The sequence below is a fragment of the Macrobrachium nipponense genome, chromosome 23, assembly GCF_015104395.2.
Source record: "Macrobrachium nipponense isolate FS-2020 chromosome 23, ASM1510439v2, whole genome shotgun sequence".
Taxonomy (NCBI): Eukaryota; Metazoa; Arthropoda; class Malacostraca; order Decapoda; family Palaemonidae; genus Macrobrachium; species Macrobrachium nipponense.
This window is the reverse complement of record NC_061090.1, coordinates 71,550,433-71,573,823: the sequence shown is the minus strand read 5'-3', so window position 1 is coordinate 71,573,823 and position 23,391 is coordinate 71,550,433. Positions and strand designations below refer to the sequence as shown.

The window sequence follows — 23,391 nt, the reverse complement described above, 5'->3', positions numbered from 1 at the left end:
TATATATATATTTGTGGAATGCAAAGTAAGATAAAAGAAAGAAAACAAAAGAAATCGTATCTTCATGCCTTCTCCATGCTTCTCCTAACTTCCTACTAGTTCCTATGCATTCAGTTCTTAGCACACCTCGTAATTACTCTACATAAACACTTCATCTCGTCAGCTGTAACCATTCACCTTTCATCTTTCAAAATGACTATAATTACCACAGTTCCATATGAAGCTCTTCGAAAACTATTTTCCAAAATTACAATGAAAATAATAAATGCGTTTCTTTCGACTGTTCGTGTTGGACAACCAAGAGAATTATTCGCTTAGTCATCGAAATATGAAAACACTTTCTCCCTAATTTTCCGATCGAGATCAAGACAAGAACTGAAACGAGAAAACGAACAGAAACTTTCCCTTAAACTCGACCATCACATATAATCATGTTCACGAAAATCCTTCCGTTTTCTAGTTTTCTGAAAAGAAAACTATCGTGACGGCTTTGTCTATCCGTCCGCACGTTCATTGTCCGTACTTTTTTCTTTTCGTCCACAAGTCTTAGAAACTAATGAGACCAGAGCGCTGCAAATTTGTATGTTGATTATCCATGCTTCAATCATCAAACATGCCAAATTGCAGCCCTCTAGCCCCAGTAGTTCTTGCTTTTTTTAAGGTTAAAGTTAGCCATAATCATGCTTCTGGTAACGATACATGCCCGGCCACCACCGGGCCATGGTTCAAGTTTCTTAGGCCGCAGCTCATGCAGTATTATATTGAGAGCAACGAAAAAGGGATCTATTTTAGGTTGCCTTGATTATACGATGTACAGAAAACTCGACTGAGCCGAAGAAACTTCGGCGAATTTTTACTTGTTTTCTGCTTGTCATCGAACTCTACCGAGAGAGTGGCGTCCAGATGCAGTTTTTTTTTTTTTTTTTTTTTTGGCTGAGTTCCCCGGAAATTGGTTCATCGGAAAGGTACAATAATAAGAAGTTTGGCATTTGTAAATAAATTAAAAAGAAGTCAACTTGTCGATTAGAATAAGCCTATCAATAAAGGTGGTCAGATTGGTCCGTTTATATCTGTGTAGATATATATATATATATATATATATATATATATATATATATATTATATGTATGTTAAACAGCTTAAGCTGTGGGTAATGCTTATAACCATTTCCAAGCAATCTTATGTGATCAAAATTCAAACCTCTTTCGTTCTCCCCTTACTCTCTTAATTAATATATCCATCATCTTCGCACACATACACAAACACGCATATATATATATATATATATATATATATATATATATATATATATATATATATATATATATATATATATATATATATATATATATATATATATATATATATATATATATATATATATTATTATCACATCTACTCTTTCCTGAGAAGGTCAGCTACAATATATATCAATCGTGTAACTGCGGCCATTACCAGCTACCAACTGTTCAATTCACGGTTTAGAAGATGAATCTCCCTTTTGCACACTTCCATTCACTCCTTGTCTCTCTGTTCACTTGGTCTTCTCAGATACAATCGCTTCATCGCAATAATAAACGAAAATGTTACTGTAAGAAATCAGGTCATTACATAATCGTTAGGTTTTACCTAACACCATCTGTTGAGTGATTGCTGAGTACGACTGATATGCTGTAATCTCTCTCTCTCTCTCTCTCTCTCTCTCTTCTCTCTCTCTCTCTCTCATATATGCATATATGTATGTACACACACACACACACATACACACACACACACACACACACACACACACACACACACATATATATATATATATATGATTTTTATCGCATTGCCGTGATTTATATACAAGCATTAAGCTACAAATGTCCTTTTATATATATATTTATATATATATATATATATATATATATATATATATATAATATATATATATATATATGTTCATATTTATAAACATACATATAGTATATACATATATTTCCTTAAAATATTTTACCTGGCAAATCCTGCCTTTTTATCTAAATGCTGTAAATGTTATTGCTGCAAAGTATGTGTAATCTTTTGAACAAATAAGCAGGATAAATACATCTTTCAAATATATATGTTTTGGACAAGCTATGAAAATAAAAATCTAGATTTTTCCTTAACGTGTCAAATACATCTTCATTAGTATTCAAGGAATTGAAATTATTAGGACAAAAATTGAAATAGAAATGTGGGTTGAATTATATGTTAGATAATATATTATAATGCCAGCATTTTCTTGTATGAAGAAAAGTTATGTAAAATTCTCTAGATAATACGTCGAAATGCCAGCATTTTCTTGTTTGAAGAAAAGTTAAGTAAAATTCTCTAAAAATCATCGAAATGCCATCATTTTCTTGTATAAAGAAAAGTTAAGTAAAATTCTCTAGATAATACGTCGAAATGCCAGCATTTTCTTGTATGAAGAAAAGTTAAGTAAAATTCTCTAGATAATACGTCGAAATGCCAGCATTTTCTTGTATGAAGAAAAATTAAAATTAAAAACTAAAAGTAAAATTCTTTAGGTGATGCATCGAAATTTTACTAATTTGATGTATTGATAAAAGCTAACAAAATAAAATTCTCTAGATAATACGCCGAAATGCCAGCATTTCCTTGTATTAAGAAAAGCTAACAAGAGTAAAATTCTCTAGATAATGCGTCGAGATGCCAGCATTTCCTTGTATTAAGAAAAGTTAACATCTTAGTCGAATCATCATAGATTTAGAAAGGGAACTCATAACGTCAGAGCAAGCAAGAATTCTGACCAATTCCAAAACAATGAGACTTTTCCTTTCAGTCGTCAGCTTCTTTCACTCAATTACGCGAGGTACATCATTTCTACATGTCACAGATGTCATAATGAGATAGAGATCAAATTGAGTTTGACCTTTGTGTTTTAAGAGATGAAATGATAATTTCGGTGAAATACAATTAGCCAGAAGTGTGAGAGTTTTTCAGGCATTGGTATATAAAGATTGAGATTCGAAGTTTGAGACACAGTGCAACATTTGCAACGGAGTTGACAGTACAATGAAGTTCTTCAGCTTGGTGAGAAATATATAACACTTCTTTCTTGTTATCATCAAAACTACTACTACTACTACTACTACTACTACTACTACTACTACTACTACTACTGCTACTACTACTACTACTACTACTACTAATAATAATAATGATACTAATAATAATGTTTTTATTATTAATGATTGTAGCAATATTTTGTTATTTTTCAAATTCTTCATTTCCCTCCTCTTACCTTCAGTCTTTGGAACCCTCTTCATTTTTAAGCGCCTTCATCCAAGAGGTCCTTTCCTCAAAATGGTTGGGTCTTCCTTGACCGGGGATGGTAGAAGGTTACTGACGGTGGTTCCCAGTCCCGTCGGCCTCCAGTTGAAAAGAAAAATATTTTAGAGGTGGTAGGAATTACAGCCAGTACATAGCGATTGTTCTTGAAGCCTTAATTGCAAGTGTTAGAGTAATGGGGTCTCATCTGCATAGTCAGTGGTTCAGTCTGCCTTTCACCCATCATTTGACCCAGCTGTGAAGAGTTAAGATTGGGTCAAGAAAAAAGCGCGGGGCAAACAAGCCTATCCCTAGTGACTTACTGAGAATCGTAAGGCCTGCCCAAGGGTATTACCCTCCGGTTTCTCAGCAGATGTCCGAGAATGAGGTTGTCTCAACCACGTTCTTTTTATTAACGCCAATCAACAGCAGCATTAGTAGATTCACATCAACCGTGCATCTGATGTCTAGGCCAGTCCCTTACGGCGCTCCTGATTAGCGATTGATAAGCCAATCACAATAGCTGGAAGCTCTCAGTCTCTCTCGAGAGTTCACATAGGCAGGATGTATGTTCCACTGCTCCTGAGGTATACGTCTTTCAAACGTATCCCTCAGGAGAGAGGGAACATACATCCTGCTTATGTGAACTCTCGAGAGCGACTGAGAGTTTCCAGCCCTGTGACTGGCTTATCAACAGCCAATCAGGAGCGTCGTAAGGGACTGCCCTAGACATCAGATGCACTGCTGATGTGAATCTTACTATAGTACGTTTACAGCTGGGCGAACTGGTGGGCGGTAGACTGATAGCTCTGTCACTTATCCCCGTAATGGGTATTGCTAGTAACGTCCCTTCGACCCATAACTGCAGCCATTTTTTTTTAGCTTTGTGCTTCGCCTTTATTCTTGCTTGCTTTCATCAATCTGGCTGTCCAACCTCTCCACCTTCCCCTTTTCACCTCTCAAGCCTAAATTATTGTTATTATTATTATTGATATTGAATTAGCCACAAGGGCGATTGACTTGGAATTCAAGCTTCCAAGAATATGGTGTCCATCAGGAAGAAGTAAGAGAAGGTAAATGATTAAACAGAAAAATGAGAACTCACTTATGAAAAAAAGGAAAAATAAAAAAATAATAAATTAATCAATAAATAGCTGAAAGTACTCCATTTCCTGGGTACATAACCGAATTTCCATAGATCGACATCAACACTCACCTATGGAATTTTTACACTCATTTCAGATCACCCTGGCAATCACCCTGGCCTGCTTCGTTATGCCTTCCTTGGCAAACCCCCATCCTGCCCCAGGGTACGGGTACGGTCACGACCACAAGGGCCATCATTACCACGACCACAAGGGTTACCTTCATCACAAGCACGACCACCACCACCATCACTATCATCACCATAAATATGAGAAGCATGGTTATCACTGTAAGTATCTGCACATGCGCACCTCTGAGTGCTTTGGATAGTGAATTGTTCTATGCAATATCTATGCAATATTAGTATGTTGCGTAAATAAAAGTGAGATTTCCTTTTCAATTCCTTTATTTAATCGATAAAGTAAGAATTATAAAATGTTTTCTGTTAAATCTTTGTTTCATCAATTAACCTTTAAATTTTTCTTGTAAATGTTTTTATTTCGTCTCCATTTCTTTTTGCAAATATTTCCCACATTTTTAGTTTTATTTCTACAATACATTTATCTCTATTTATATTATTTATATTTTTCAACTTTCATTGATTTGAATTTACATATATCTAAATTTCCATTACCATTTATTTATTTCACATTTGCATTGATTTCCCATTGATATTTTCATAGCTTCCATTCAATACACTGATTTCTGCTACCATTAACATTTTCTCTTTATTTATCACTTCCAGAACATGGGGCCAGTCTGGAAAGGAACCTCCTTTGTCCTGCGAGATCATCTTCTGATATCCTTCACCGTATATTAGAATATATTTACTATGAATATATCATACTTACTATAGGACTGAAAGGACCATGTATTTGTTATATTGATGTTCATGATTGGTTACGTTTCGTTCGTCTTGTTGATTTTTATTAATATAAACGAGCATTGTTCTTTTCTGTTTTATTCATGTTCATGAAGAGTGTTTGATGACAATATGGGATAGACAAATTCATTAGCATTTTAAAATCAGAATTCCACCCAATGAAGGGTGCCCGTAAAAACATCGACCCTATAAAATCAACCCTCTTAGAAGTTTTAATGGTCAAACTTAATTGTTCTCACACACACATTATATATATATTATATATATATATATATATATATATATATATATATATATGTGTATATATATATATATACATATATATATATATATATATATATATATATATATATATATATATATATATATATACACACAATGATTACTTATTTATAAACCTGTGTACCACCACGATCGCTTAAATGGCTGTACATTTAAATGGTGAGTTAAAGAGCCAATAATAACATTGAGATTCACGCCCTTATATCCGCTACATTTCATTATTACATAAGCTTACAGCAACTTATGGACTGATGACGCATCATTTAATAGCCAGCAATTGTTCATAGCACAAATATAACGCGTTAACAGGCGTAAACTACGAGTTATTGAGGATAAATAAACAAACACGAGTTTTTGCCAAGCACGGTTGGAAATGAAAGAAAATGGGTCATTAATTTTAAGGGTAGACTTGTATCTTTTGTGGTGAACTCTAGCTGACGCTTGCTCCTAAGCCTTAGCTACATGATTTTATGGCTCGCAGTCGCCAGACAAAGCTTAAGGGTCATTTCTAGTTAAAAAATCTTACCAGAAATTCTATTGCTCTAAAATTTACATCTATTTGTAGATCATTTCAATATTGTTGAGTTCTCTCTCACTTAGAGACTTCGTATTCAGAAAATAAATGTTTATCTGGACCTGTTCTCTGTATATTCTGCATCTTTTGACCATTGATAAACCGAAATGAACTCGTTAAGTTTATTTTTGCATAAAGGAATGACACACATATACATATATTCTAAATACATGTGTGGTATTCCTTTATGCAAAAATTCTAAACATCTGTGTGAGAACATCTATCATGGTTTTCCTGATTTACCTATTTACTAGTTTATCTCTTTATTTTATTTACCGTCCAATTCAGCTAGCAAAGTAATATGCAAGCAAACAAATAATGGTTGTGTTTATACACGACCGAAGCGAAAGAGACTCTTAAGATAGAATGATAATAATTATTAGAATCTGAGGTCAATTATATTCTAAAGCTAGGTCCCAAATCTTAAGTAGAGATATTTTCCTTTCGTAAACGTACAGGGAATTAGAAGACTCAAAATTTAGTCAAATGAATTTTAAAGTCAAACATTAGACGAAAATTTCAAAGTCAAATAACGGAATTTCAAAGTCAAATAACAGTGATTTTTAAAGTAAAAAATTAGGAGGGAATTTCAAAGTCAAATAACAGAGGGAATTTCAGAGTCAAACAATAGAAGGGACTTTCAAAGTAAAATGACAGAAGGGAATTTCAAAGTCAAATAAAAGAAAGGAATTTCAAAGTCAAATAAAAGAAGGGAATTTCAAAGTCAAATAACAGAAAGGAATTTTAAAGTTAAATAACAGAGGATGTCAGGAAGGAGCCATCATGGTGTCTGCTCTATGCAGATGACAGTCTTGGTAACCGAGAACAGGGAAGAACTGGAGGGGAAGCTTGAAAGATGGAGATATGTCTTGGAGAGTAGAGGTTTAAGGATAAGCAGGAAAAAGACAGAATATATGACAACCGAATTGGATGGCGACCGGTAAACAACAATCAAATTAGGCGGAGGAAACATCAAAGGGGCCCATAAATTCAAGTACCTTGGCTCAGTGATTGACAATGAGGGGAACATGGAAGAGGAAATTAACAACCGGATTCATTGTGGTTGGAAAAACTGGAGGAAGGTGTCTGGTGTCATATGTGATAGGAAAGTCCCTATAAGATTAAAGGGCAGAGTGCACAAGGCAGTGGTCAGACCAGCAATGACATATGGATTGGAAGCAGCACCTCTAAAGAAAACAGAGGGTAGAAAGTTGAACGTAACTGAGATGAGGATGCTTAGATGGATGAGTGGAGTAACAAAAAAGGACAGGGTTAGAAATGAACATATTAGGGGTACAGTAGAGGTCACTGAAGCATCAAAGAAAGTGCAAGAGGCAAGGTTGAGATGGTATGGATACCTGATGAGAAGAGAAGAGCAACACATGGCAAGAGAAGTAATGGACGTGGAGGTGGATGGAACACGAAGGAAAGGAAGACTTAAGACCAGGTGGAGGAGAGATGGCATTATAGATGATATGAGGGAGTACGGGAGGAAATGACAAAGGACAGAGGTAGAAGGAAGAGACTCATTAAAAACGGCGACCCCGAATAGGGATAAAGCTGGGAAGAAAAAGAATAGGGAATTTCCAAGTCAAATGACAGAAAGGAATTTCAAAGTCAAATAATAGGAGGGAATTTCAAAGTCAAATGACAAAGGGAATTTCAAAGTCAAACAATAGAAGGGAAGGTCAAAATCAAATAAAAGAAGGAACTTCAAAGTTAAATAACAGAGGGAATTTCAAAGTCAAATATTTAACAGAGAGAATTTCAAAGTCAATTATTTAATAGAGAGAATTTTAAAGTCAAATATTTAACAGAGAGAATTTTAAAGTCAAATATTTAACAGAGAGAATTTTAAAGTCAAATATTTAAGAGAGGGAATTTCAACGTCAAACAATGAAAGGCATTTAAAAACTTAGCAGGAGAGAAAACTCCAAAGCTTATCAGTGGATGGAATTTCAAAGCTTGGTTACTGAGGGAATTCCAAAGCTTAACAACAGAATGAATTTCGAAGCTCAGCAGTAGAAGGAAATTCACAATCTAATAGCAGATAAAATGTCAAAGCTTAATAGCAGAAGGAATTTCAAAGCTCAGGAGTTGCAGGAGATTCAAAGATTAGCAGCATAGAGAATTTCAAAGATTAGCTGCAAAGGGAAATGCAAAGCTCAGCAGTTGCATGAGATCTGAAACATTTCAGAAAACAATCAGAGCTTTTACTCATGCTAGATGAGATCTCGGACATTTCAGAAAGCAGATTGTTTTCTGAAATGTCCCAAATCTTGTTAAGCAGAGGGAAAAAGGCTGAGACTGCTTTCTGAAATGTCCCAGATCTCATCTAGCAGGAGAAAAGAAGAAACTCAGAAAACTCCAATAGCTTTCTGAAACATCCCAGATCTCATTTAGCAGAAAAAAACTGAGACTGCTTTCTGAAATGTCCCAGATCTCATTTAGCAGAAAAAAAACTGAGACTGCTTTCTGAAATGTCCCAGATCTCATTTAGCAGAAAAAAAACTGAGACTGCTTTCTGAAATGTCCCAGATCTCATTTAGCAGAAGGAAAAAGCCTCAGATTGTTTTCTGAAATGTACCAGATCTCATTTAACAGAAGAAAAAACAGAAACTGCTTTCTGAAATGTCCTAGCTCTCCTCTAGCAGAAGGAAAAAAACTCAAGTAGAAACAACAAACGCAATCAAAACTTATCTCAACTAATGATAAAAGAGCTGAAAATAATTTCTTTCTCAACACCACTCCTCTCTCGGTTGCATCCTGTTTATTGTTAAGTCCAAGAGTCTCATGTTATTTCTGAAACAAAAGGATGACTTTGTTAATCTCCAAAAGTAAAGCTAATTGCAGAATGACTTAGTCAGAATCGCAATCTGAGGTTTTTCTTCCTGCTAGGTTTTATATATATAATATATATATATATATATATATATATATATATATATATATATATATATATATATCTAACTCGCTCTACCTCGGAAATAATATATTTTCATATACGTTAACCGAAGGGGAATTTTTTAGTCGACAATCAGTTTGTCGTCTCGTCGATGGATCGATCCCACGAGACGACGAACTTATCATCAACTAAAAATTTCCCCTTCGATAGACACATATGAAAATATATTATTTCCGAGTTAGAGCGAATTGGATATTAACGGACATTTGTAGCGTAATGCTAGTTTATGAATCACGGTGATCTGATGAAATTCATTCATTTACATACATTACATACAAATTTATATATAAATATAAATATATATATATATATATATATATATATATATATATATATATACATATGAATATATATGTATACATATGTATATGTGTGTATACACATACTACAAATATGTATATATGTGTATATATATACATACACACACACACACACACACACACACACATATATATATATATATATATATATATATATATATATATATATATATATATATATATATATATATATACGTATATATAATGTTTTGTGTGCCTGTGTGCAGTGAGAAAGAGGGAGAGAGAGAACGACTAAAAGCTCCATGCCTCCATCTCCAAAAGTGTTGTAACAGAAAGAAACGTCGACATGAAGCATCTATGAAAAACGCCTATTTCACAAACTACCAACTAACCACCTTTCCCAACATCTTGTTTCTTCCAACAACTTCCGTCTTGTCGTTTAGTGAACAGAAGTCGAATAATAATCGACCGTCACTTCGACTCTATTGGGCACGGAGTCTTACGACATCGAAGATTACAATATGCGATTCCAATAAACGAATGACCTCTTCTGGGAATGTGTCGTAGACGCGTTATTATATAAAAGGTGTGTAGTTGCAGATGGAACACAGAGCTGACTTGGCATCAGAACGTAACGAACGATGAAGCTTTTCAAAGTGGTAAGGTCCGATAGTGCTGTAGTTCAGTAGATAGTCTCAGTGTGTGTGTATGTGATATATATATATATATATATATATATATATATATATATATATATATATATTATATATATATATGTATATATATATATATATATATTCGTGCTTAACATTTGAGGCTAATCGTCTCTGTCTCTGTCTCTCTCTCTCCTGTAGGTGCGTGTGTGTGTGTATGTGTGTCTGTGCGCACGGGGAAAGAGAGAGAGAGAGAGAGAGAGAGAGAGAGAGAGAGAGACGCTTGTCATTAAATGTTTACCAACCGATGGTCATACTTAAACCCTTACTATGTAATAGACCGTCCATTTTCCAGATCATATTGGCGATCACCATGGCCAGTTATTTCATGTCCACGATGGCCAGTCCTTTCCCTGCTCCAGGATTCGGGTACGGGCATCACAAAGGGCACGATCACAAAGGGCATCACTACCACGACCACAAGGGCTACCTTCATCACAAGCACGAGCACCACCATCACCACTATCATCACCATAAATACGATAAGGACGACTATCACTGTAATTATAAGTTTTATCTTTTCTTATTATTATTATTATTATTATTTTTTTTTTTTTTTTTATTTTTTTTTTTTGCTCTATCACAGTCCTCCAATTCGACTGGGTGGTATTTATAGTGTGGGGTTCCGGGTTGCATCCTGCCTCCTTAGGAGTCCATCACTCTTCTTACTATGTGTGCCGTTTCTAGGATCACACTCTTCTGCATGAGGCCCGGAGCTACTTCAGCCTCTAGTTTTTCTAGATTCCTTTTCAGGGATCTTGGGATCGTGCCTAGTGCTCCTATGATTATGGGTACGATTTCCACTGGCATATCCCATATCCTTCTTATTTCTGTTTTCAGATCTTGATACTTATCCAATTTTTCCCTCTCTTTCTCTTCAACTCTGGTGTCCCATGGTATTGCGACATCAATGAGTGATACTTTCTTCTTGACCTTGTCAATCAACGTCACGTCTGGTCTGTTTGCACGTATCACCCTATCCGTTCTGATACCATGGTCCCAGAGGATCTTTGCGTGATCGTTTTCTATCACTCCTTCAGGTTGGTGCTCGTACCACTTATTACTGCAAGGTAGCTGATGTTTCTTGCACAGGCTCCAGTGGAGGGCTTTTGCTACTGAATCATGCCTCTTTTTGTACTGGTTCTGTGCAAGTGCCGGGCATTCACTTGCTATGTGGTTTATGGTTTCACTTTTCGTATTGCACTTCCTACATATGGGAGAGATGTTATTTCCGTCTATCGTACTTTGAACATATCTGGTTCTTAGGGCCTGATCTTGTGCCGCTGTTATCATTCCTTCAGTTTCCTTCTTTAGCTCTCCCCTCTGTAGCCATTGCCAATTGTCATCGCTGGCTAGTTCTTTAGTCTGTCTCATGTATTGTCCGTGCATTGGTTTGTTGTGCCAGTCCTCTGTTCTTTCTGTCTTTCTCCTGTCTCTGTATATTTCTGGGTCTTCGTCTGCTTTTATTAGTCCTTCTTCCCATGCACTCTTTAGCCACTCGTCTTCACTGGTTTTCAGATATTGCCCCAGTGCTCTGTTTTCGATGTTGACGCAGTCCTCTATACTGAGTAGTCTCTCCCTCCTTCCTTTCGTGTTATGTATAGTCTGTCCGTATTTGCTCTTGGGTGTAGTGCTTTGTGTATTGTCATATGTTTCCTGGTTTTCTGATCTATGCTGCGGAGTTCTGCCTTCGTCCATTCCACTATTCCTGCGCTGTATCTGATTACTGGCACTGCCCATGTGTTTATGGCTTTTATCATATTTCCGGCGTTGAGTTTTGACTTGAGTATCGCCTTGAGTCTCTGCATATATTCTTTCCTGATCGTGTCCTTCATCTCTTGGTGTTTTATATCTCCTCCTTCCATTATTCCCAGGTATTTGTATCCTGTCTCATCTATGTGTTTGATGTTGCTCCCATCTGGTAGCTTTATCCCTTCAGTTCTCGTTACTTTGCCTTTTTGTTTTTTGTATGTTGACTAAGGCGCATTTTTCTATTCCAAACTCCATCCTGATGTCCCCAGATACAATCCTTACAGTCTGGATTAGGGTATCTATTTCCTTGATGCTCTTACCATACAGCTTGATGTCGTCCATGAACATCAGATGGTTGATTCTGTTGCCTCTTTTCTTGAGTTGGTACCCGGCATCCATCTTCTGTAGTACTTTTGTCAAGGGAATCATGGCTACTACGAAGAGTAGTGGGGACAGTGAGTCGCCCTGGAAGATCCCTCTCCTGATATTAACCTCTGCTAGTCTTATTCCAGAGCTTGTAAGTATTGTATTCCAGTTGCGCATTGTATTTTTGAGGAAGCTGATGATATTTTCCTCTGCCCCATATATTTTCAGGCATTCTATTAGCCATGTGTGTGGTATCATGTCGAAGGCTTTCTTATAGTCTATCCATGCCATGCTTAGGTTGGTTTTCCTTCTCCTACTGTTCTTCATTACCATTTTGTCTATGAGGAGCTGGTCTTTTGTGCCCTACACTTCCTTCTGCAGCCTTTCTGTTGGTGGGGGATGGTGTTTTGTCTCCTCTAGGTAGTTGTTATGCCTTTCACTGATGATACCTGTTAGTAACTTCCACATTATTGGTAGGCAGGTGATAGGCCTTAGTTACTGGCTATATTTCCCTTACTCTTGTCTTTTTGTACTAAGGATGTTCTTCCTGTGGTCATCCATTTGGGTGCTTGGTGATTTGAGATACAATGCTGGAGTTGTTCTGCTATTCGTGGGTGTAGGGCCTTGAAGTTTTTGAGCCAGTATCCATGGACTTCATCGGGACCTGGGGCTTTCCAGTTTGGCATTTTCTTTAGTTGGTGTCTGACTGTGTCTGTCGTGATGTCTGTGAATCTTTGTTTTTTATTCTCCCTGTTTCTTCTTCTTGACTTCCTGGAGCCATGTTGCATGTTTGTTGTGTGATACCGGATTGCTCCATATGTTTTCCCAGAGTCTCTTACTTGGTTCGGCTTCAGGAATTTCTGGGTGGTTGTCTTCCCTCTTAGTTGGCTGTATAGTCTTTTCTGGTTGGTTCCGAATATTTGTTCTGTTGGTATCCCTTATTCCTGTTCATGTACCGTTGGATCTTATGTGATTTGGCCTTAAGCCTCTGTTTTACATCTTCTATTGTGTTTGTTTAGTCCCCTCTCTTGTACTTTGTATTTCTCGTTGAGTTCCTCCCTTGTTTTCTTGCTTCTTAGCCTTTTTTCTGCCATCTCTTTCAGTTTACTCAAGTCAGATCTCATCACCATGATTTGCTTTTCCAGGCGCCTTTTCCAAGGAGGTTGCTGTTTTGTTTTATTATTAGTTATTATTATTATTATTATTATTATTATTATTATTATTATTATTCTTATTATTATTATTATTATTATTATTATTATTATTATTAAGGAAAAACTTTATCACGAGAGTATATATAGTGTTCTAAGGTGTCCACAATAATAAAAAAAAAGTTAATAGTTCGTGTATAATTTAAAAACACTTTACAAAGCTTTCAGTCCAAATGCATTTGAACTGAAGATGAACACAGGGAAGGGTTCGAAAGCTTTGTAAAGTGTTTTTGAATATACTCGAACCATTGACATTTCAATTTATTAATGTGGACCCCTTAGAAGATTATTATTATTATTATTATTATTATTATTATTATTATTATTATTATTATTATTATTATTATTATTATTATTATTCAGAAGATGAAACGCATTCAATTGGAACAAGCCCACAGGGGACTTTGACTTGAAATTCAAGCTTCCAAAGAATATGGTATTCATTGGGAAGAAGTCAGACCAATTAATGGGAAATACAGAAAGAAGAAACTGCACTTATTAACAAAGAAAAAAATAATAAATTAACAAACTGATAAAAACGTATTATAATGCAAAGAAGGAGAATAGTATTAGGGTAATAATGGATTCCTTGAACTTCTGAAGTTTCAATTGCATGACTTCCACTGGAAGGCTGGAAGTTCCACAGTCCAACGGTGTGAGGAATAAAGGACCTCTGGAACCGAGAAGTTCGACAGCGATGCATCATTCACTGTATATTGGTGCTGCTGTATTGGAAAATACACGGAAGACTTAATATTATTAATTTTTGAATTCTAATGTTTTTGATCTGTCTTCCAATCCCCGAATATATTTGAAATAAAACTTAAGAGGTTCAAATTAAGAAATGCTTATGCCAAAAAACGTTGTTAGAATTATTTACTGGTTATGAATCTTGATCATTTGATAAATTTTCAGTTAGTTGAAATGCGTTCAGTTTGGTGAATAAAACTAACAACTTTATTTTTTTCTCTATTTCAGAAAGTATGAAGATCCTGCTGCCATATTGATCTGAACTGCGATATACTGACATCTAGTATCCTATTGTTTTTGTTGTTGTTTAGAAAAGAGTGAAACAGTTTAATGGAATTTGTTAAATATCAATAAAGTTCTTTTAGATTCAACGTATTGTATTCTTTGATATTATACCTAAAGTCTTTTTGCTATCCTTTAATTTTTTACCCCTAAAACTCTCAAGACATTGATGTTTTCTATGGAAACCTTTGAAAGCCGAAGTGGGTAATAAAACAAGAAAGGACGTCCTCCACATCAATACTGAACTACAAAAAAAAAGTAAAAAAAAAAAAACACCAAGATGAAGCCTTCATCTAATCTCATGCTGGCATATATTACTCGAATTCAGATATATCTTACTCGAACTGGAGTAAATCCAGCCACTCTCTGAGCAAAATCTAAGTAGAATTTGGCTCTGAGGGGGCCATGTTAAGCATTTTAGGTTTCGGTATAAACATATATTCTAAAAAAAACATTTACTCGAACTGCGTAAATGTAATAGCCACTCGGTGATCTCTGACCTCTTCTATTTTCTAATGGAATTAATTTTCATTTTAAAACACTGAAAAAAAGGGAATGAGCTGAAGACACCTTTACCCTAGTCTAGATAAGAACTGTAACTTTGCCTTTATAACCAGCGAATATCTCTGATGTCATGAACTATTCCCGACTTTGAAAAATATCTACATTGGACCCTAAATAAATTCTCTGCCTTCCCGGAAGTACAGTGGTTTAGCAATGACTTCACCGTTTTAATGAGTGAATTTTTTTTTCCCTGTTCTTGATTTCAGTGGAAACGCATGCAGAAATAATCCGTAGGGGGCTAGTACCGTCAGTGCACCTCTTGCGATATACTGTAGGCATTACTTGAGCTTCTTGACAGCGTGCCTTCTGCGCCTAGCTGCAACCATTTTCGTTTCTTTTATTGTTCCTCCTTTCATATTCTTCCATCTGGCTTTCCACCCTCTCCTAACAATTGATTCACATTGTAACTGCGAGGTTTTCATCTGGTTACACCTTTCAAACCTTTTACTGTCAATTTCCGTTTCATCGCTGAATGACCTCATAGGTCCCAGTGCTTGGCGTTTGGCATAAAATCCTATATTCTATTCTATTCGCATTCAGAAACATTGGGAACCATGATGATAAAAAAAACATTGTGGGCTAAAACAACACTCACTGGTATAATTTTAATTAAGCATTGCTCATTTAGGTATCACATCAATTAACATTTTATCTGTGCAATACACTCTTTTAAACTGAAAAATGAAAGAGAATGCACATCTCTGACATTTATATTTATCGAGGCATCTTCTATAATTCCTGTATTATGAATTATGAAGAGACAAATGGAAGAAAAGAACATTCTTTATCTTTAATATCATTAAAATCACCTTTTGAAAGGAATTATTACAAGCGAGGCGAAGTGTTACTGGAAACGGGCTCATTTCTGGCAGCCCGGCACGGCCCGGCATGGTCCGCCACAGCCCGGTATGGCCAGGCATGGCCCGGCATGGCCCGGCACGGCCCGGCATGGCCCGGCATGGCCCGCCACAGCCCGGTATGGCCAGGCACGGCCCGGCATGGCCAGGCACAGCCCGTCCCTAACGCTATTCAAATTCTAATATCTCCAAAACTATTGAAGATCAAAGAAAAATTCTTTCTCTAGATAAAACCTTATATCTTTAAATTTCATCTTATATAAGATTTCGTTTTTAGAATATCATAAATTCACATTCAAATGATGTTAACCCTTTGATGGTTTAACTTGAAGCTTTGCGAGTTATCACCTTTAGTGCGCCCTATACTGGTCGATTATAGCGACGAAATAAGAACCGACCAGAAATGATTAGGAGGAATTTTCTATGTTATAGTAATTATATATTTCTACGAAAGTTAATTTATACGAATATCGATTATCCTAAAGTGATTAAAAAATTCCACGAAAGTGGACTCAACGTGAATGACCAAATTCAGTGAAATAATTATAGAGATTAAAAAAAATTCCTATGATTTTCAACTCCACTCAACTGAAGGAATTTATAGTTATGAAGAACAAAAAGTGAAGTAATTTCTGAGGCAACATTCATAGCAGTTATTGTGAAATGAACAAAATTATTCCATTTTATCACCATTGTCATTGTTTTGACGTCCTGTTGTTCCTTAAATACTGGATGGTAATAAATGAAAGGAAAGGCAATGATCACTGCCAGATTCAAACTAAGCAATTAATTATGAATGATTCTTCACAATATTATCAGTTTCACATTCTTACACAGATAGCTCATCAGTAGTGCGTTGAAACCCGATGTGTAAAATGCACTATTCACCATCGTCTCTCTGTTATTATTATTATTATTATTATTATTATTATTATTATTATTATTATTATTATTATTATTATTATTATTACAAGAATGTCACGGGAAATCCCGATAAGACGTAAACTTGCAAAGTGTGGAATAGAATTTAAAATTTTGGCACAAGGCCAAGCACTGGGACTTATGAGGTCATTCAGCCCTGAAACGGAAATTGATGGTGGAAAGGTATGGAAGGTGTAACAGGAGAGAAGCCTCGCAGTTGCACCATGAAGCTATTGTTCGGAGAGGGTGGAAAGTAATATGGAAGAAAGAAAAAATGAATAAAGGTGCAGTAAAAGGAACGAATGGGGTTGCAGGTAGTGGCCGAAGGGACGCTGCGAATAACCTTAAGTAATGCCTACAGTGCGTCGTAAGAGTTGCACTGAAGCACTACCCCCTTACAGGGTTGCAGACGATGTTGGTGAAAAAGGAGAACTAAAATAACGAAAATGGTAACGAATAAATGAATAAATAACAGATGATTAAAGATATAGCAAAAAGAAAAAAAGTTTCTTTAAGCAAAACCCAAGAATGAAAATAAAAATAGAGTAATTAGTATTGATGAGGACACTTGATTGTTTGTCATACTTCCGGGTGAATATTCCAATTAGAGAATAAAAAAATGTTTCTTTTCGTCACTTGGTTAAATCTTGTACTACGTTCATTCAATTTCATCATGACCATTTACTCCGTTTATACATACATATATATTAAAATAATATATATATGTATATGTATATATATATATATATATATATATATATATATTATATATATATATACACACACACACATATATATATATATTTAGTTTCTATATTTCCATCACATTATTTGGCTCTGCAATAAAAAAGCACTTCCAGTCTCCTATCATACGAATTTTGAATACTCAACACTGTTGAATATTAATATTATACAGTCATCATTGCTATCACTTTCGTTGTTGTTGCATGCCACTTTCCAAAAAAAAAAAAGGCATTAAACGCTCAAAGAAACATTAAGTAACAAGGCTCTCATTCCAGGAAAAGAGAACAGTACTTCCTCAATTGGTATGAAAGGCAACGCAGAACTTATGACCCGTGTCATTTGCAGTTACGAAATCAGAGAGAGAGAGAGAGAGAGAGAGAGAGAGAGAGAGAGAGAGAGAGAGAGAGAGAGAGAGAGATGTACTAAGTCTCAATGACCTAACATAATCAAGCAGTTAGTGTGTCATCCAAGTATATAAGTAGCCCGCATTGAAGGGAGATGCACAGTGTACAGTTTGCAACAGTACAGAATACAGTTTGCAACAGTGCAGATTATAGTTTTCAACAGTACAGATTTGACAATGAAGTTCGCTTTCTCCACTTTGGTAAGTTTGGTAGGCCCACTCTACAACAATCTGTTCCATGTCTTTACAGGAATTTTTTGTTTTGTTTATTTTGTTGTTTTAGTTACTGCCATCTAAAATCAGTAATCTAGCTGTGGTATCTCTGTTATCATCGTCGTAATCTCAAAAAAGTCAGTATTTTTTTACTGTAATTTTATTGATAATCATTAGTATGCCACCATATGTATTAGTACTGATCTCATTGATGTTATGATTACAGACCTGTTTGAGTTCCTTTTTCCTTTCTTCTTCGGCATTTTTTCTTGTGTATTATTCTTTAAATATTACTCTTGTTTCCTATCACTATAACTTCTGTTTCCTTTTATTATCACACCTTTATTTTTTTAACTTGTTCAATCCCATTTTCTATTCATCTTCAGCCATACCAGGCTTAAGAAATCACCATTTCTCTCAAGACAGATGTTTGCATTTCATTAGAAGTATATACATTTCAATTTAAGAATAATCTCCGTCTTCATTCCAAGTGATCTTATATCACCAGTAGTTATAACTACTACTCTAGATCAGTGGTCCTCAAACCGAGGTCCGCTCATCCCAAGGGGGTCCAGCAGAAGGTCCCAGGGGGTCTGCGATACAATGAAAAAATTAATATTTTCTCAATAATATATATATATATATGCATATATATATATATAATACAAAATATATATACAATTTTAGATAATCCATATACTTAAATGTACTACGTTGTACTGGGTATTCCGGTATGCTAGTGACTACTTTTGATTGGCTGGGGTTCTCGGCTGGAACTCATCATATTTGGGGATCCTTGGTATGGTCGAGTTTGGGTACCATTGCTCTACAAGACTACTGTGTTTTTTTTCCCAATCAAAATGACTATAATTTGCCCTCTTTAGTATTATGTTTCTCTTCCATTATATATATATATATATATATATATATATATATATATATATATATATATATTATATATACTATATATATATATATATCTATATATATATATATTATGTATATATATATATATATATATATATATATATATATATATATATATATATATATATATGCCTCTTTGTTGTCATCCTTTCGTATCACTCGCTGTCCTTCAAAACTAACTGACTGTCTGTCTGTCTGTCTCTGTCTGTCTTCTGTCTGTCTGTCTGTCTGTCTGTTTATTAATTTACTTATTTACTTATGTATTTATCTATCTATCTATTTCAGATCGCTCTGGCCGTTGCACTGGCCACCATCTTCATGTCACCATCGGCGAGCGCTCATCCGGAACCAATATTCGGATACGGTCACCACAAAGGCCACGACCACAAGGGACATCATTACCACGACCACAAGGGCTACCTTCATCACAAGCACGACCATCACCACCATCACTATCATCACCATAAATACGAAAAGCATGGCTACCATTGATTGTGAGTTATGGGAGACTAAACATTTAGATTTTCTAATCATTGAGAAAATAGGGTCACTTTGACTTGTCTCTGTTGTTGTAGTTAAGGATCCTATTGAATACAACTAAAATTAAAGATTCTATTGAATACAATAAAAAATTAATGTTCACTTTGAATACAATAAAAATTAAAGATCCCATTAAATACAATTAAAATTTAAAGCTCCTGTTTAATGCAATTAAAATTAAATGGTCCTACTAAATGCAATTAGAATTAAAGATACTATCGAATAAAATCAAAATTGTAGATCCCATTGAATACAATTAAAAATCAAAGATCCTGTTAAATACAATTAAAAATTAAAGCTCTTATTAAATACGATTAGAAATAAAAGATCCTACTGAATATTATTAGAAATTAAAGGAAAATTAAAGATCTTATTAAAGGCAATTAAAAATTCAAAATCCTATTGAATGTAATTAAAACTTAAAGATTAAGCAAATATCTCTATACCCAGTCTTCAGTAGCTTACAGAAAATGCTGAAATAAACATTAATAATAAAAAAAAAGAGATCAAGTAAAATTAATTTTTACTTCTTCTTCTTCTCCTCAGGAAACAAAACGCCCTTTTTACTTCGTAATTCCAAAGACTGAATTTCCACACAAAGCGGAAGATATCTTCGTTTCCTGTTTCTCTTTTAGATCTGTTAACTTACAAAGTGAAAATAGAAACCAGTTTGTATGTACAGTATTAAATGCATGTTTTTTTCCTAATAAAATAGATATAAATACTCAACGTTGTTCTCTTTTTATATACTTCCTGATGTATACGGCTTTCAGCTAATTTACAAATGCTGGGTATTTGTGTTTATTTAATCTGACGTTTACAAAAAAAAACAAACAAAACACACACATGCACACACATACTGAAGAGCATAGGTCATCGGCTGTTAAAAAACTTATGCACTGAAATTCATTATAAGTCTGTATAAATACGTTGTAAGGAGTTAAATGTATATGCGATTGTATACAAACCTGACGAAATACAACTATTCAATATCATAAAAAGTCAGGACCATACCCAGAGTTTTTTTTATGGGGGTGGGGGGGTTTCCTTTTTCCGAAAACTGGACATTTTCTTCTATAAATGTCATTGCATATATAGGTATATACAAGATGAAATACTTAAAAATGTTATTTTAGTTATATTAAGAAGACAAATTGGGTATGCGGTCTAGTATGCCTTTCTACCCGATTAGATGTTATTCAAAGTACTGACTTAATTTGGTTAACAGAATTTTACTTCAAATCACTTACAAATATGGTGTCCTATATCATATTCCTATCATCACTCTTGCATTTCCGACTACTAAAGAATGATGTTAATGTCTCTTCTTCTTCTTCTTCTTCTTTTTCTTCTTCTTCTTCTTCTTCTTCTTCTTCTTCTTCTTCTTCTTCTTCCCAGCTTTAACCCATTTTTATATGGGGTCGCCGTTGTGAATGAGTCGTCTCCATCGACTTCTGTCCTGTGCATCGTTCTCTTTAATACCTTTCCTTAACATATCTTCCCTTACACAATCACGCCATCTCTTTCTTGGTCTTCCCTTCTTCCCCTATCCCCGCACTTCCATTTCCATCGTATGTCTTCCAACATGACGTTCCTCTCTTCGTGACAGGTGTCCATACCATCGAAGAATGATGTTAATGTTTAATAATAATAATAATGAAAAAAAAAAAGACTTCAAGTACCATCCAGATATTTTGGGGGTGGTCATTCGACCACAACCCCCCGACCCCACCATCGACAGCCCCCCCTCGGTACAGGCCTGAAAGGAATTGTCATATTTTTATCACTTATGAGATTTGAACCGGATTAGAAAATCGAGTCAGAAACGTCTTCGTTGTTACCCATGAAATAGCCGCAATTTACGTTGGGAATTTACTTTTTTTTTTTTCGGTATCTGCAATAGCATCACTATCAGCAATACCTGTGTTTCAGTGATCTTTTCTTCACAATCTCGGGCGGAGAAAGTATGACGTTAATTTGGTCATTAGCAGTTTTCGTTGATGAGTGCTACCGGACTCTTTCCATTGAACAATGAGCTTTTCGCATTGAATCGGTTACGTCAAGGAATGTTAATTATTCAGATGAAAACAAGAAACGAGTTCATGGTGACATTAGCAGCTTTTATTTCCGGATTAATTAACTCGTGTTCATACTGACTAAGTGGTAAGTTAACTTCATGAAAATATATTAAATGCTAATAAAATTGTGTATGTGAGTACGTACGTACATACATATGCATAAGTACATAAATGTAACTGACGTGTGAAATTATACATATTATTTCACTAGACAGCACACACACACACACACACACACACACACACACGCATATATATATATATATATATATATATATATATATATATATATATATATATACGTATATATATGTAAAGTGTTGTATCGTCACACTAGGACCTCGTGGTTTCGAGGAGCAGTAGGAAAAAGTAAACAAAACTGATCAGCTGATATCATCATGGTGCCCAGAAATTGTCGGATGGTTGCAAGATGTGCTGCAATGATGTGTTTTCTCGGAATCTTACATGAATGCAAGAGTAACAAAAAACGTTTGTGGGTTCGAGAGTGGCTCGGGAGAAGAGAAGCCAAAGGTCTGAGAGTACGTCCTATCAGCAGCAGCCATCTTGTTTGTTTACACTACGCGGTTGCTCGCAGTTCGTGCTCGCTGCTTTCCATCCAGTCGGGAAGCCAAAATCTCGAGCTAAAAGCTCCAGGATTTCCATTTTCGGCAGCAACGGCTCGCTGCCGGAGAAATAAAAGCCCAGGGTGAGGCCACCTATAATGACCAAGTTGCTTGGTTAAATTTCCCGTGTTTCCTCAGTCAGGTCACGTGATTCCCTGATCAGCAAGCTGTGATTGTAAATGTAAAACACTGCGTATATATATATATATATATATATAATATATATATATATAATATTATATATATATATTTATATTAAATATATATAATATATATATAGATATATATATATATATATATATATAGATATATACATATATATATTTAATTAACTATATATATATATACATCATATATATATATATATATATATCTATATAAATATATAACATATATATAAATTATAATATATATAAATATATATCATATATATATATAATATATATATATATATATATATATATATAGACATATATATATATATATATATATATATATATATATATATATTATATATATAACCTATATATATATACTATCTATATCTTATAGATAATATCTATATATAGTTTATATAGTTGATCTATAATTATATATTATATTTATACATACAGGTAAGTTTTATATAGATTAAGGAGGAGTATTATAGTAATATTATAGTTAAGTAGTATATATTACTTAATAGATATATACTTGAGTTAATATTATTATATAATATTGAGGGATATTAATATATATAGATATAATTAATTAATTTATATAGATAGTTATTATATATATATGATATATTAATATATTAGATATATAGGTATTATATATTATATATATAATTAAACTATATAATTTATATATATATATATATATATATATATATATAGATTAATATATTACTAATGTATTAATATATATAATATATATATATATAATAATATATATAATATATATATAATGTATAATATATACAGTATTTTCGGACATTTCAGGTAAGGGTCAAGAGTACA

The 23,391-nt window shown here is 34.4% G+C and overlaps 3 long non-coding RNA genes across 3 annotated transcripts; all 3 read left to right on the top strand.

Annotated features, from left to right (window-relative positions):
* The first annotated feature begins 3,036 nt into the window (after window positions 1–3,036).
* LOC135196980 (uncharacterized) lies at window positions 3,037–5,412 on the top strand. Its single transcript, XR_010310526.1, has 3 exons — window positions 3,037–3,078; window positions 4,558–4,750; window positions 5,207–5,412. It is a non-coding gene; the product is annotated as an uncharacterized LOC135196980 (long non-coding RNA).
* Window positions 5,413–9,941: 4,529 nt separating this feature from the next.
* Window positions 9,942–14,599, top strand: LOC135196976 (uncharacterized). The gene is made up of 3 exons (XR_010310522.1): window positions 9,942–10,105; window positions 10,455–10,659; window positions 14,467–14,599. It is a non-coding gene; the product is annotated as an uncharacterized LOC135196976 (long non-coding RNA).
* Window positions 14,600–18,115: 3,516 nt separating this feature from the next.
* LOC135196970 (uncharacterized) lies at window positions 18,116–20,406 on the top strand. Its single transcript, XR_010310517.1, has 3 exons — window positions 18,116–18,210; window positions 19,435–19,643; window positions 20,236–20,406. It is a non-coding gene; the product is annotated as an uncharacterized LOC135196970 (long non-coding RNA).
* Window positions 20,407–23,391: the final 2,985 nt, after the last annotated feature.